At 35.2% G+C, this 14,027-nt stretch overlaps 1 protein-coding gene across 1 annotated transcript in view; it reads right to left on the bottom strand.

Annotated features, from left to right (window-relative positions):
• Positions 1 to 14,027, bottom strand: part of NPAS3 (neuronal PAS domain protein 3) — a gene marked incomplete at its 5' end in the record, with an annotated part of 605,288 nt that overhangs the window by 406,106 nt on the left and 185,155 nt on the right. The window lies entirely within an intron of this gene.

Below are 14,027 nucleotides of genomic sequence, written 5' to 3'. Positions count from 1 at the left end.
TAGGGAAATTTTTCAAATGAATGTACTTATCCTATTTATCCTCAGATAAATATACAATTTATCATTGGATAACTCATAGCTAACAGTTTCTGCAAAGATGCCAAAGCATTCTTAAATGCTGACTGGTGTTCTGAATAACACAATCCTAGTATATAATCTTTGGGGAAGATATAAGGGAAAATGTGGGCACAGTCAATTGCAAAATTGTCCTTTGGGTAATGCGAGAGATGAGGAAAGAAAGTGAGCTAGAGAGTCAGCAGTCTCTTGTTGCCCATAAGAGTACATTCAGTGTCCTCCCAGCAGAGAAATGATGAGTTAGGCCACTACATATGCAAGGATTTTCTTTTCTCACTCACTTCACAAACAAGAGAAGCAAGACCTAAGTTCTGAACTCACCCCAAATTTTTGAGGACAAGTGAAATCCCAGGACTCTGAAGTGAGGAGTGAAGCACAGTTTCCCCTGAGCTGACCAAAAATTGCTGGCCAAAAGTTAAGTGCAACTGCATTTTTGAAAGTTAAAGGAATTGACCCAGAAGTCTGAGGAGACTGCTTTTATATAGGATTAAAAAGAAAGTAAAATATCTTTCTCCCAGGGCAATTCACAGTGGTAAATGGTTGAGAGCTTGAAACCTCTGTCTGTTACTTACAGAACTTAATGTGGAGAACACAACTGAAGGAAGCCACTGGCAAAATCTGTGGCTTACTTTCCACCTCTGGAGAAACTACCTGAGTCTGAAGCAGCCATTTTTTTTGTTCAAGACAAGTCTCATCTCTTTTCACTCCTTGGAAATACTAGAGACAGCTGAGCTCAAATAATGCAGATAGTCTGAGTTCACTTAACTCTAATTTTGAACCAGAGGATGTCTGAATTCAGGAGGAATTATTTTCTTCCTATTTCCATACACATTCTGGCTTCAGTTATATGCTCTCTTAGAAAGTAATTTTCCTCACAGACCCCTAATTTTTGTGCACAGCAGTATTAGGATTGTAGAGGTGACTTTGAGGCAGGTCTGGGTTGAAGGGAACCGCTTGTGTATGCACAGGAAGGATTTCCTAAGCTCACTCATTTTGGGTGTGCTGTGCTTTCCCTTGTCCAGATATGAAATTGATACCAAACATGACAATGCAAGTTGTCTGAATAAGACAGGTGTCAGACTGCAAGGTGTCATAAGGAACTTTTCAGACAACTCTTAACAGATATTTTTTTTTCCCAGAAATCTGAATTCTGTGGGTAAGATAATATTGTACTCCTACTATCCTGGCCCATTCAATATCATAACTGTGAAGGCCACTTGCCCCAGAAGATTACTTCCCTAGTCTCACCTTGTGGTGCCTGTTCTCTATGTTCAGTTCTTTCTATCACAACCTATTCCTACTGAAAGAATTATGCCATTGAAACAAAATATAAAATCAAGGGTAACCTTCAGCATTCACAATTATTCATGAGAATTCACCTCTTGACATTGTTCAATCCTTATCAGCAAAAGGAATCCAGAACCACATCACAATGAGACAGACATTCATGTTAATTCCCAAAGTAAAAAACTCGCCAAGATGACATGTCTATATTACATGGAACTGTATATCAAATATATGTCACTGGGTTAAACCAAAGAATATCACTTTGGAATAGCTACTGAAAGTTTTACTTTTGGTTTTTAAGACAGTGTTACTGAAGTATTGTGTTCAGCTGTGGTTTCCTCCGTTCTCAAAATATCTTAGAAAATGGGATAGGACTCAAGTAAGAGCTCCAAGAGTGATTAGACTTCTAAAAGTCATTCCCTATAGTGAAAGGCTCAGAAAGCTCAATTTATTTAGTTACTGAAAAGAAGGTTAAGAGGATCACAATACCTACATGTGGAAGAGATTTCTGACAGTAGGCAGCTCATTAATCTAGTGAAAAAGGCATAACAAGATCCAGTGTTTGGATGCTGAAGCTGAAATAAGACTACATTTGAGGCACACTTTTTTCACAGTGACAGTAATTAACCATTGGAACAATCTGCCCAGGGATGTAGTTGATTCTTTATCATTTAAACGCTTTACATCAACATTAGATACTTTCCAAAGAGATAAGCCTGTGTCTCAAACAGATGCAGAAAATACTGGATGAGGTTGTCTCAGGTCTGCAAGAAGTCAGCCTGGATGCTTATCAGAGCTGCTCAACATTGTACCTTAACAAAACAGTTCTTCGAGTGCTCTGCACTTCCAGGACCAATCACCTTATGGCCATCATATCTATCCTTTGCGTGCAGTTCACTTCAGACTGAACAGATGCTGTCTCCAAAATTCACCTTCCTGTTTGACAGATAAAATGAGAACCCTCTCAATGCAGATATGGATATCTTCACAGATCATCCCATGCCACATTCACTGTCTGGCATAATCGCTGCTGGAGACCAAGCTACACCAAAAACTGCCAATAAGTACATTTTGTAAAGCTGTTTAAGCACTGACTTTTCCAGATGCTTCTACCCAAGGAACATCTGTTGGGCTGACTCTAAGCTAGTGGTGAGTGAGTAAATACATAGCAAATGGCTTCTCATAGATGCCTGTGTGTAAAATACAGTTCCTTTATGTCTAATAAGTTTGTTGGAGAATCAAGAAGCTCCATGGGTACGTTGAAGAAACTAACAACAAATGTATGATTAGGTTAGGTGAGCTGCTAATTTTCCTCTCAGCTCCTTAGTAACATTCATAAAAGAAAACTTGTCCTTCAAATCTTCAGGATAGATGCTGGAACAAAAGAATAGCAGAGGAAAAAAAAAAGGTCGAGAGAGATAGAAATTACAAAGAGCAGGACAAGAAGAGTAAATAACAACACTGATACACAAAATAATCAGAAACAGCTGATATATAGAGGTAAAGAGAAAATAGCATTTTAAGGTATTAAGTAGATGACAAAAAGAATTTACCTTCAGAAGAACAAAATTAAACATCCCATTTATTCATCCCTAGGAAGGGATGGAAAGAACCATCTAAAATTTAAATAAAAAACCCCAAAACTATGCACTTGGAATGTTGTAGGAGGCTGGAAGTCCACAGAAAATCAATCACACCTGGACTTGCCATACAACATACTTGTTACAGGCTTTTTTAGATTTTATTAGAATACCTAGTTATTATATTTTTTTTTTCTTTTGACACTTAAAAGATTGGCAGTGGACTATAAAATCTTTAAAAATTACTAAAGGGAGGGGTTTTCTTATTATAAGATACACCTAATTAAGGCAATATATCACAGAGATTCAATATAAAATGGATTAGCAATATTCCTATTTGATTTCTTCATTATCTACCCTGAGTGTAAATCTTCATGATATTCTGAAAAATTTCTCCTCACAGAAATGGGTTAAATTTCTAAATGGGTTAAATTTCCTTTCATTAAATATAGCATTCTTGCAAAGGACATGAAGAGAGTGTTATTACTTAAGAACTGGACTCTTGGTCTTAGGACATGGGAAGAGGGCTCTATTCCCTGCTCTTACACACACTTCTCATGGGATATTGAAAAAGTCACTCTTGGCTTTGTAAATGTGCTCAGCAGCTGCTTCTTATGATCAGATTACCAAAGTGCTGAAATCTTTTGAAAATCTGGCTATTTATTTTGTTGCTGAATAGGATCAGAGATCTTTTGAAATCTGGCTCCAGTTGGAGTGCTGTGCTCTTTTGAAAAGCTAGCCCTAAATCTGTGTTTGCCTCAATTTCTCTATTAGCATTATCATCACTGTTCTGCATCAAGAGGATGAGAAACAGTTCGCATACACAGTAATTCAAATTTGAAAGGGGATATATAGATGTACAGTTGCTCTTATAATTGTAGAAATACAATATGTACTTATAAAAGAAAATAAAAAAGCAGTTCCTGATTTTTCCTAACCTTCGCACAAATGGTTTTCTTTAAGATCTAAAGTGAGGCAATGTTGACGATGTTATTCTACTTGCTATAGGTAAAGTTTGGAAATTGTCTATATGTATTAAAATGTGAGCAAAGATATTTCTCTGTCTTCCTTTTATGATTATAAATATGTGTTTAACTGCTTTAAGATGATGAAATAAGACACAGAATTTTGCCTGTGGTACCATCCCATGCAAAGCAAAGCAAAAACAATTTGTACAGGATAAAAGCAGAATTCAAAGTGACAACACACACATGCTTGTGCAGATGCACTCAGCTAACTCTGTGAGTAAGGATTATAGGGAATGATGAGCTCAAGCACTGAAATTAAGGTAAGAATTTTCTAACAGTTCCATTCAGGCAGACAACACTGCCACAACTGGTATTTACCTGTTTTCTTAGGCATTTGCCCTTCTTTCCTTCCATAGAAACAGAAAGTGCAGTATGACTAAAACCTTTGAAATTTAAAATAAAAATATTCACTTTGGCTTAAAAGCTAGCAAATAAACAGAAAAATATGTTTCTTAAGGGAGCTTGACATTTTAAAACAACACAAGTTCTCCAGCTGTGTAGTGATTCTCATTTTGCTCGTGATCTCGGGTAGATATAGAGGCTTACATGTTCTCTAAATTGTAAGCTCTATATGAAGGGTGTTCTTTAATTACTGACAGCTAATGAAAACAGTTTTTACTGATCTCTCTAATGTCCTGGGAAAGTCTTTACTATGGATTCATTGTATTCTACTTCATATCCCTGATTGAAATGGGAGACCACAAGAGCATAGGGATTTGGTGGAAACTCGATTTCCTTCCTCTGGCTTCAAAGAGCACAGTTGCAGAAATTAAGCTGCGTTGATAGTGTGGTCAAACTTTGGTCAGACTGTGGTTATACTTGCATATTATTTAGATATAAAATCACTGCACCTTGGTTTTAAAAACTGCTGGATCTACCTTCAGTATCTAAATCTTGCTCTGTTGACCAAAGGTATTGAATATAACTATTACATGAAAATAAATATTATTAATAAATCCATACACTTGAAACTTCACTTCCAGGGCTCTCTTATTTATGCCAAATATTGGGACAGTCACTTTAGAAAATGCTAGTAAATGTACAACTGCAGACATATGATATGGGAAACACAGATTTTCTACTTCAAAAAAAAAGATTTTGTGTTTTCTTTCATTTCATACAAAGTATTTTCTTTGAGACATAATTTTTTACTTGTAATGTTGAATGATGTAACTCTTGGTAAAACAAATATTATAAAAGCCCATTCAGTTACCCTGCTTTGTTCCCTCTAAGCATCCCCGTCTGGGCTTTTTTATTTGTTTGTTTGAGGGGTTTTTTAGGTTTCTGCTGCATTCATTATCAATTCGTTAATCTATTTCTTCATACAGATGTATTTATTATCCCTGCAATAGATATCCCTCAACAAGATCTAAAAGCAGGATTCATTCAGTGGGAGATATATGGTAGAAGTTCAGATGACCCAGAAAACCAATAAACTACAATAATAGAAGACTAAGCTCTATTGAATTTAGCAGGGCTCTATGTACGTCCTTACATTCTCTGCCCAGCTGAGGAGACTAAGGTATGAACGCTATACTGAAACTTAAATCCAACCACAAGGTCCAGTTCCTCAACCACTTTCATTTGTAAAATGGTGCACTATGATATCAAGCTTGACTGAAGAGTGTCCAAAGTACTCATAGCAAAGGCACTTTCCTTCTGTTCAGAAAAGGGCGAATAAAAAGACAAATAAAAAGTTCCATCAGATATTGCAATCTGCAGATAGCAACAGCCTTTTTTCATTTTACATATCAAAAACTACAGCAGTGATTACTGTTCCTGATTACTACAAGCAAAAAGCAGAACAAGCGCTTTTGGCACACCGGATTCATTGCACATCTGTAATTGGCTAACCCCATCATGTGCGTTATTGCAAAAGGTTTTGTATACTGCTCATATAATTTAAGATATTCATGCTTCTAAAAAAGACCACCTGGAGCTAACCCATGCAACATAAAACATGAATGTAAAAATCATATGGAAGCATTTTATTAAGAGCTTTGGAAAAGAGGACTGTTGTGGCACTGACTTTTATTCAGAAATTTCTACTGGATGAAAATCCATATCATTATAGTGACAAGAAATTAACTTGGTTTTAATGTGAACGTTTTCCCTGGCTTATTTTAGTATCACTGCTAAGGTTGGAGCCAAAGCAACCATCAACACTATACTCCTCCTGACATTTACCTCTGCAAGTCTGAAGCCCATGCTCTTGCCAAAACCCACTCAGTCTATACCATCAATTTTCTCAACCATGAATTTTAATTGCAACACCCACCAACTTTTAGCGGGAATGAGGAAAGTATATTCTCAGCTGAGGAGTAAATTTTTACTGACATGCTAAAGACTACTATACACAAAAAGACATGCACATTGAAAGGAGAAAGAATGAAGTGAAAAGTTAAAAACTTTGGGTTTCTTTTAAATATTAATATTCTTCACCAGATTGTTTTCATTACCAAGGCTGCATTAAGGATGCAAACATGTAGAGAAAAATGCAGGACTACAAAAAGGAGAGAGTCAGCCCTGGATGCTGAGTACAAGATGAACACATTTTGCATATTTGGGGTTCCAGCTATGGACTCAAAAAAACCTCAAATGGCTAAGAATAATATACTGTATTAAAAGAACATAATGAATATGCAATGTTGACCAAATCATTGTAACAGCACAAGAAGAGAAAGGAAGATGAACTGCAGTGTTACAGAATGGAAATACAATAGTTGCTGTGAGTGAGAGAAAAGACACTAAAGTCACCTTTTCTATTTCCTTGCTCTTAAAACACTTACTGTTTGTTTTTTTTCCTATTTAATTGTTAAGTTTCAAGGGGGAGTTCTAGCAATAAACAACTCTTCTAGGGACTGACATCTGATTGACAACACTTTAGAAAAAGTATTAATTTGTTATCAGCAGTAAATATTTTGTGTCTCCACAGAAGTGATGGATAGAACTTTTTATGGTACAAATAAAGCACCATGAGAAAGTAAATCATTCTATCATTTCTGCTAGCAGAACTGGCATGATCAGGTAGGTTCATTTATGCGCTGCTTCATCAAAAATAAAAAAAAAAAGAAGAGCTGAGCTTGAAATGCTTTTCCCATTATTTCTGTTCTGCTTCACAAAAAACCAAAACCTTTCAAAAAGTCTTTTAACTCCAGTAGCCTAGCATTTAGAACAGCAATAAAAACATTAAAATAATAATAGTAGTAGTGGTAGTAGTAGTAGTCATAGTAATAATAATAATAGCAACAACAACAACATTCTCATACTAAAACAAATAAATTTTAGGTTTGATTTACTAAGCTGCATCGATCGTGGTCTATGATCCAAACATCATAGTAATTTGAAAATTTTAACTCAGCATTCAAGCCGTGTTTATTCCCAGTTTCTTGATGCTCATATCCAGAGCAGTTTCTATAGAAAAACACAGAAACTCCTTTCTTAATAGTAACTTTCACTTCAATCCACTTTCCAAGATCAATTAATTATACAGTTAATGTGTTTCACTTGGCTCTGCCAATATAATGTTCTTAAAGTATTTTAAAACCATAATTGTTATGAACTAGGACACCAAATGCCTTACAAATACTTCAGTATACAACGCATATCCTAGCTAATTGCACTTGCAATTTCAGAGATTTGAGCTAGGTTTGTTTGATAAGAACAGCTTTCCATTTATCCACATTTGTTGAAAAAATATAACAATCTTATCCCTTTCGGTACAGGAAATTTCCCAGTATTTTGCCTACAACTGCTTTGAGGCTAAAACAGCTCAATCCTACAAACTTCACATCACCAGCACTTGCAAAGTATGGATTATCCTAAAAACTTATCAGTAACCTGAACTCGAAAGACTTGTAGAATTGATTCTGTACAAGCAAGCACTTAAATAAACCTTATCAAGCTCTTCTGCCTTTTCTGCATCATTAGAAGTTTTATTATATCTTACTGCTAAAGAGCCTATACTGTTGCCAGAATTATTTCACATTTCTAATATACATAAGCCCATTTTTTCTTGATTTTTTCTAATCCCATTAGATTTTATGCTTAATGTCTCTACTTGTCTTTGCCAGCATCCTGCACCTCAGACATTCCAGCTTATCTTGCTATATATTTCCCTTTAATTCACTAAGTTTTCTATAAATACACATACATACTTTTTCAAATTAACTATTTTACTGTCATTCTGGAAAAGTATGCAGTTTTAGAGTTTTCAGGTGCATAGGAAATTATAATTTCATAATTTTTTCTTTAGGGGTTCTAGTCAACTTTTACTCTAATTTTTTCCATCAAAATTTTTCCTCACAATCAATTTCACTCATAAGTTTCCCCACTAGGCAATTAGTCCCTCAAATGCACTAAGTATATCGGTTGACACCCTCCTCCATTTGCCAAATTTGAAGTTAATCAGGTCTTGATCACTTGTCACCAGGCAACCACCAACTCTTAGTCCCATATTCAATTCATCTTGTCTGTGACAGTGAGATTCAAACAGAGCTACCTCATTTTGGGTCCCATATCTTTCATACCAAAGCACCATCAATAATTCTCACAGAGAATATTCATGTTTCACCAGTGACCTCCTGAAATTTTCAGCACTTGGTTTCTGTTACATTCAAACAACAACTAATCATCTTTAACTCAGGTAATAGGACGAAGACTAAGGTACCTCCTCATATGGCTGCATTGTCCCTATGGCCGCATAAACAAGTTTACAAGGGACAAACATTATGTTTACAATCAGTGGTTGATACTGATACATAGTCAGAGCACGATAGTGACCTATATATAAACAGGGATCAGATTGTCATAAGAACAATGCCTGCAAGGCAGGGAGAAATAAATTACAGGGCTATAAAGAATTCTCCAGCGCAAGAGTAGAAATTCTGCACAAAGGATTTGGATTTGGAGACCTTTTTCCTATCAAGGAATACCACCAATTCATCTGCATTATTCTGTTTTCATCTCATTGACTTTTTCACACCAAACTTTGAAAAACAGTGTCTTAGGCCAAACACACTAAGGAAGAAAGTAATTCTAACTTTGCCCTTATAGGTGGTTTCCCTGAAACAGAATTGTGTAGGGGTTCAGAACAGAAGGCTGGTCTCTCTGGAGGTCTTGTGTATTTTAGCAGGGAAAGGCATGTACTATCTTGCACTTCCTGCTCAGAAGACAACACTCCATTTAAAATATAAAAGGCTAACAACAGGTAATGTTATTTAAAGTGTTTCCACAATGAGATCATCCTGAAGATAACAACTTATTTATCTCTTATAAATGCATACACATCTAGCACAAAAATTATGAGAAAAAGATATTAAATTAATGAAAGTAATTCCACTTGACATTTGGGATAACAATTACCATACTTTCCAATTATCATTATTGCTTATTTTCTTTCCCAGAGAATTCAAAGTGCTAGACTTATTTCCTCAACCCCAAGCCCCACAATGTGATATGACATCAAGTTCATTTTCAGCCTAGAATTACATACTTTGTTTATTTTGAGAAAGGAACTTTTGAAAAACATGATAGTTTGAAGGAAAAAAAGTGTAATTTTGTTTTAAAGCATAATTTTTCTTATTGTGTTTATCAATTTTTTTAATCTCTCTACCAATGCAGACTTGAAGCAACATTGAATGCTTTACGGCAAGGAACTTTTGAGAGTTGTATTTACTTACACTGAACAGGAACAATTTGGACAAGAAATATTTCAATACACCACAAATACTTTTGAGGGCATCTGATTTCTCCTCCTATGATATATAAATTCCAGAACACAATTGTGTAAAATTAATTAATTGTAGAACATGGAACACTAAAAGTAGAGATGGCTAAACTAAAAGTCACATTCTTTACACAACCTACCAGTCAGTCAGTACTATTTACTGAAGTCCTTTTTCATTCCTCAGCTACAGTCTCTCACTCACCTCTTCCCTTACAGCAGAAGTAAGAGGTTTTTTACCTATGTAATATAAAATGTAAATTTTTGTCTTAGAAAAATAAAAATTATAAACCCACCTTTAATTTGATGTACCTAAAGTTGTCTTACATATTCTAGTTTCCACATGCCACACCATTCAACAGAAAATAAGGCTCATGGCCCTGCAAAAACACTGGTATCTCCAAAGACAGAAATTAACACCTCACTTCAATTAAAAAAAAAAATTAAAATAAAATATTATAGCTATTTCAATCTCATCATGCAAATTTCCAGGACAAGGGTTTGCAAAATTAGGCACAGAGTGCTGGATTTAATTGCTGCTTCAAAAGAAACAGAAATTGTAAAAGCTGGGAACTCTGTTCAAGGCAAAGGGTCACCAGCCTTCTTTTTATAGTGACAGAGGTCCTGAGTCAGAACCAAAGTCCCAAAAATTATTACCCAAAATCAAAATACACAGCATGACTTTACGTCAACCAAACACATTCAACACACCAAAGAATTTCACCGTGCCTCACACTCCTCCTCTCCCTTCCTCTTTTCACTACAAAAGACAAAACCAAAACCAAAAAACAAAAGGAAAAACATGTGGCTTGGCAAAAAAAATCCACAATATAATGGAAAAGAACATGAAAACTTTCATGATCTTTGAATGCTTTGAGAAACAGTATGTACTAAAAGTACAATGAAATTTGAAGTCAATAATTTGAAGACAATATTCTAAAAGACAAAGGTCCTCACAAGAGTTTGATGTTGGAACAGGACTACAGGGCCTAGTATCAAAATGCACAAGAGGATTTCAAGTGCCATGCCACATAAAGCACCACTTCCTGGATTAACACACAGCTTATCCTATGAAAATACTACCATTTCCAGATAACTTTCAGAAAACTCATATTTGAATTCAAAAAAATGATCAGCATCTCATTTACTATTGTCCTCAGAACATACTCCAGACTCAGAAGAAAGAGTTTTGGAAGGATGGAAACAGAGGAGAGTAGTACTGTTATTCATAACACACTGTATGTACTATCAAAGACAATTTTATTCCTACTGACTTTAAGTAATATCTTGATTATTTTCTTCCATATAGAATCATATCCTGGTCTTTAAGAACTGTCTTTAAACTCATTTGCTATAAGTTGTGTGTGTATTTGTTTATAACTGAGACTTCCTACAGACAGAAAGCCTTAGACAATGTACTAAAAGAAAAATGACTGAAGTCTGCTGTATTAGAGGATGGAAATTTTTTCCATTTTTAGCAAATGTCAGATCATTGGCTATTGCTTCTAAGATTAATAAAAGTTATAATAGTTTCTAGATCGCCTCTAAATAAAGATTACTATGAATGGAGAAATGATTTACCAATAGTCACCACAATGAGATTTCTTTAAAGGTTACAATCATCAGTTATTTAGCTGAAACACTGCTGAGAATGCCTGGTCATTTCTTGAATAATGCATAATGTTCATTGCAGATTTGATCTGTATTATAACAGTACAGATATTTCTAAAATAATGGAGAAAACTATCTGTTACTTTCCAATTGCTCAAGATATTTCCATGAAGTAATCGACTCTGAAAATATTATATGGAGTTACCTGAGTTCTCGTTTGCAAGCACAACTTGTAGTGATCACTACACAATAGGCACAAGAAAACAAAGTCATCAGCCTTTACAGACTTCCAAGAAAAGCTGTGATAAATACAGGGCAGAGTAAAGCACCTTCCTGAAATACTAAATTAAAACTATTAAATTGCTGTATGGTACTGGGGGACAAATTTAAAACTAAGCTTTTAAAATTAATGATTAACACAAGCAGACAACCACATTGGGGGAAGAAAAAAAATTGCAGCTGCCTACACAATGTAAGTACCTCTCAAATGATTTTCCAAATGTCTTTAAGTCTATTCAGAAGATTGTTTGTGCACATACAAAGTATAATATCTAGTGTTTTATTGTAGGTTTATCAACCATACTTCACATGAAGCTGCAAGCTATTTATGTGAGCTTGTTTATACATATGAACTTCTTCTAGGGCAGCAAAAAGCAGCCTTAATAAATGAAACTGAATTTCTTTTGATGTAATTTCATGAATGTTTGATCAGAATGTGTTAACAGGTTTCTATGTAAGGAGAACTGGTGAAGTCATAAAATATACCTGTACTATACAGTTAAACCTGCTTATGGGGAATTATACAATGAAACATTCTTTCATCAAGCATTGTTTCTATATACTGACACATAAATAATACAATCCTACTTAGGATAAAGCTAAGCACCCAAACAGAAGGAAAAAAAGTCAAAACCCTTCCTGAGCCCCCACACCCCTTACACCTAAAGGAATGAGAACCACAGCACTAGATGGCTGGAAGGGCAGGGTTATTCTATCAGATAGGGTGAACAGACATTAAATGTTCCCAACTCTTTTATAGGGAGAAACATTAATCTAGATTGGACTATTTATGCTGTTGCCTAAGATTATGATTTTGTTCTGTAAAATTATTTTCTTCATTAGAATCTTTGCAAAAAAAGGAAGATTATATATTCAGGTATATATTCCAGAAGAGGATAATGAAAAATAGATCCCAGATACTCTGGAAATATACACAGAGATCGGCAGAGCTCAGACTTTCAGTAACACAGGACAGCTTGTAGAAGCACAGACAGATCATAGATTGCACAGCAGAGTCCACTTTACATCTAACTTGAAATACTGTTTAATTGCCTGAGAATAAACTCTCATCCTGTAAAAATGGGGAACATTTGCATATTATATCAGAAGCCTAATGAACCATGTTATACTCATGCCCTGGATGATGTAATTATTGCCTTTTCGTCTCCATGAGAATTATATATGATGTGGCAGATAATATAAATTAAATATAGGAAATGATGTAACTATGTCCAGCTACTAAATCCTCAGCCTGAAACTGCATTGGTTTTTGCCCTCCATGCCTCTCTCCATTCACTGAAAATTATAACTTTCCTTAAATAATATCACTTCCTTTAAATGGAAAAGCAGGTAAAAACCCTTTGCACCATCAACACGAGACAACACAGACAACTGTGGGCTGATAAATAAGATTCTATTTCTACCTCCTCCCTCCACCCTTAAATGTAGCTTTTTTGTCGGCCTCATGATATATACATTCTATCTAATTTAGTGTCGACTAAGAGTTCATTGTTCATAATTTGTGGAAAAAACCTGAAGTGCTCAAATCTCATATGCCTCTTCCAAAAATACGCTTCCTTCAAAATGTGAGATCAGTAGATAAAAATAAAGGAGAGGAGTTTTCTGTGCTGTTAAAGCCAGGACACCCAGAAATCCCAGGTTTTGGTAACCCTGATTTCTGGTTTTGCGTCTTACTCCTTAATTTAAAACACTTATCAGACAGAGATCTCACTCATCCAGACGGGTAACCTAAGCTGAAAAAATAATAAATTACAAAAATATCCACTTTACACAGGTCATTGGAAAGACTATTAGGAGCAACGTGCACACAGCCTCTAGTTTGTGGCAAGTCACATCTAACATTGCTTTTGCTGCCCAACTGCTTGTTTGAGCATTAAAAGAGGAAATTTAATACTGAAAACAGTCTAATTTTTAATAGATGCCTACTGGCTCAGAAGTCAAAATAATTTCTATAGACATAATGAGAGGATAAATAACATCCTAGTCTCTCACCTGAAAATTTACGCATGTGGATGTGATGCTTTCAAACTTCAGAAATACGTGATTCTACCTTTAAGGTATAGCCAGAAAATTAAGACATTGAGCTCTCAAATCAAGGAATAATGCCATGTTCCTCTCAAACACATCCTTATGCAAAATACTACAACAAAGCAACACAATAACAGCTATAACTTGAAACACTTTAGTCTACATCGCCCAGAAGACTTACAGCTATAATAGTTACATTGTTAAATAAAAAATAATTAAAATAAGAGGTTTATTTCACCTTCACATGGTGTCTTTCTCATGCAGACCTCAGATTTCCACATTTGAATCCCTTTAAAGGATTTGATATGCAGGGAAAGAAGAAAGGATGAAAGTAAAAATTTCAATTTAGAGGTTACTAAAGGCTGCCATACTCTGTAGTACACAACATATTTA

The sequence above is a fragment of the Corvus brachyrhynchos genome, unplaced genomic scaffold (assembly GCF_000691975.1).
Source record: "Corvus brachyrhynchos isolate BGI_N302 unplaced genomic scaffold, ASM69197v1 scaffold115, whole genome shotgun sequence".
NCBI classification, from domain to species: domain Eukaryota; kingdom Metazoa; phylum Chordata; class Aves; order Passeriformes; family Corvidae; genus Corvus; species Corvus brachyrhynchos.
The sequence above is the reverse complement of the archived record's forward strand: the minus strand, read 5'-3'. Positions and strand labels throughout refer to the sequence as shown.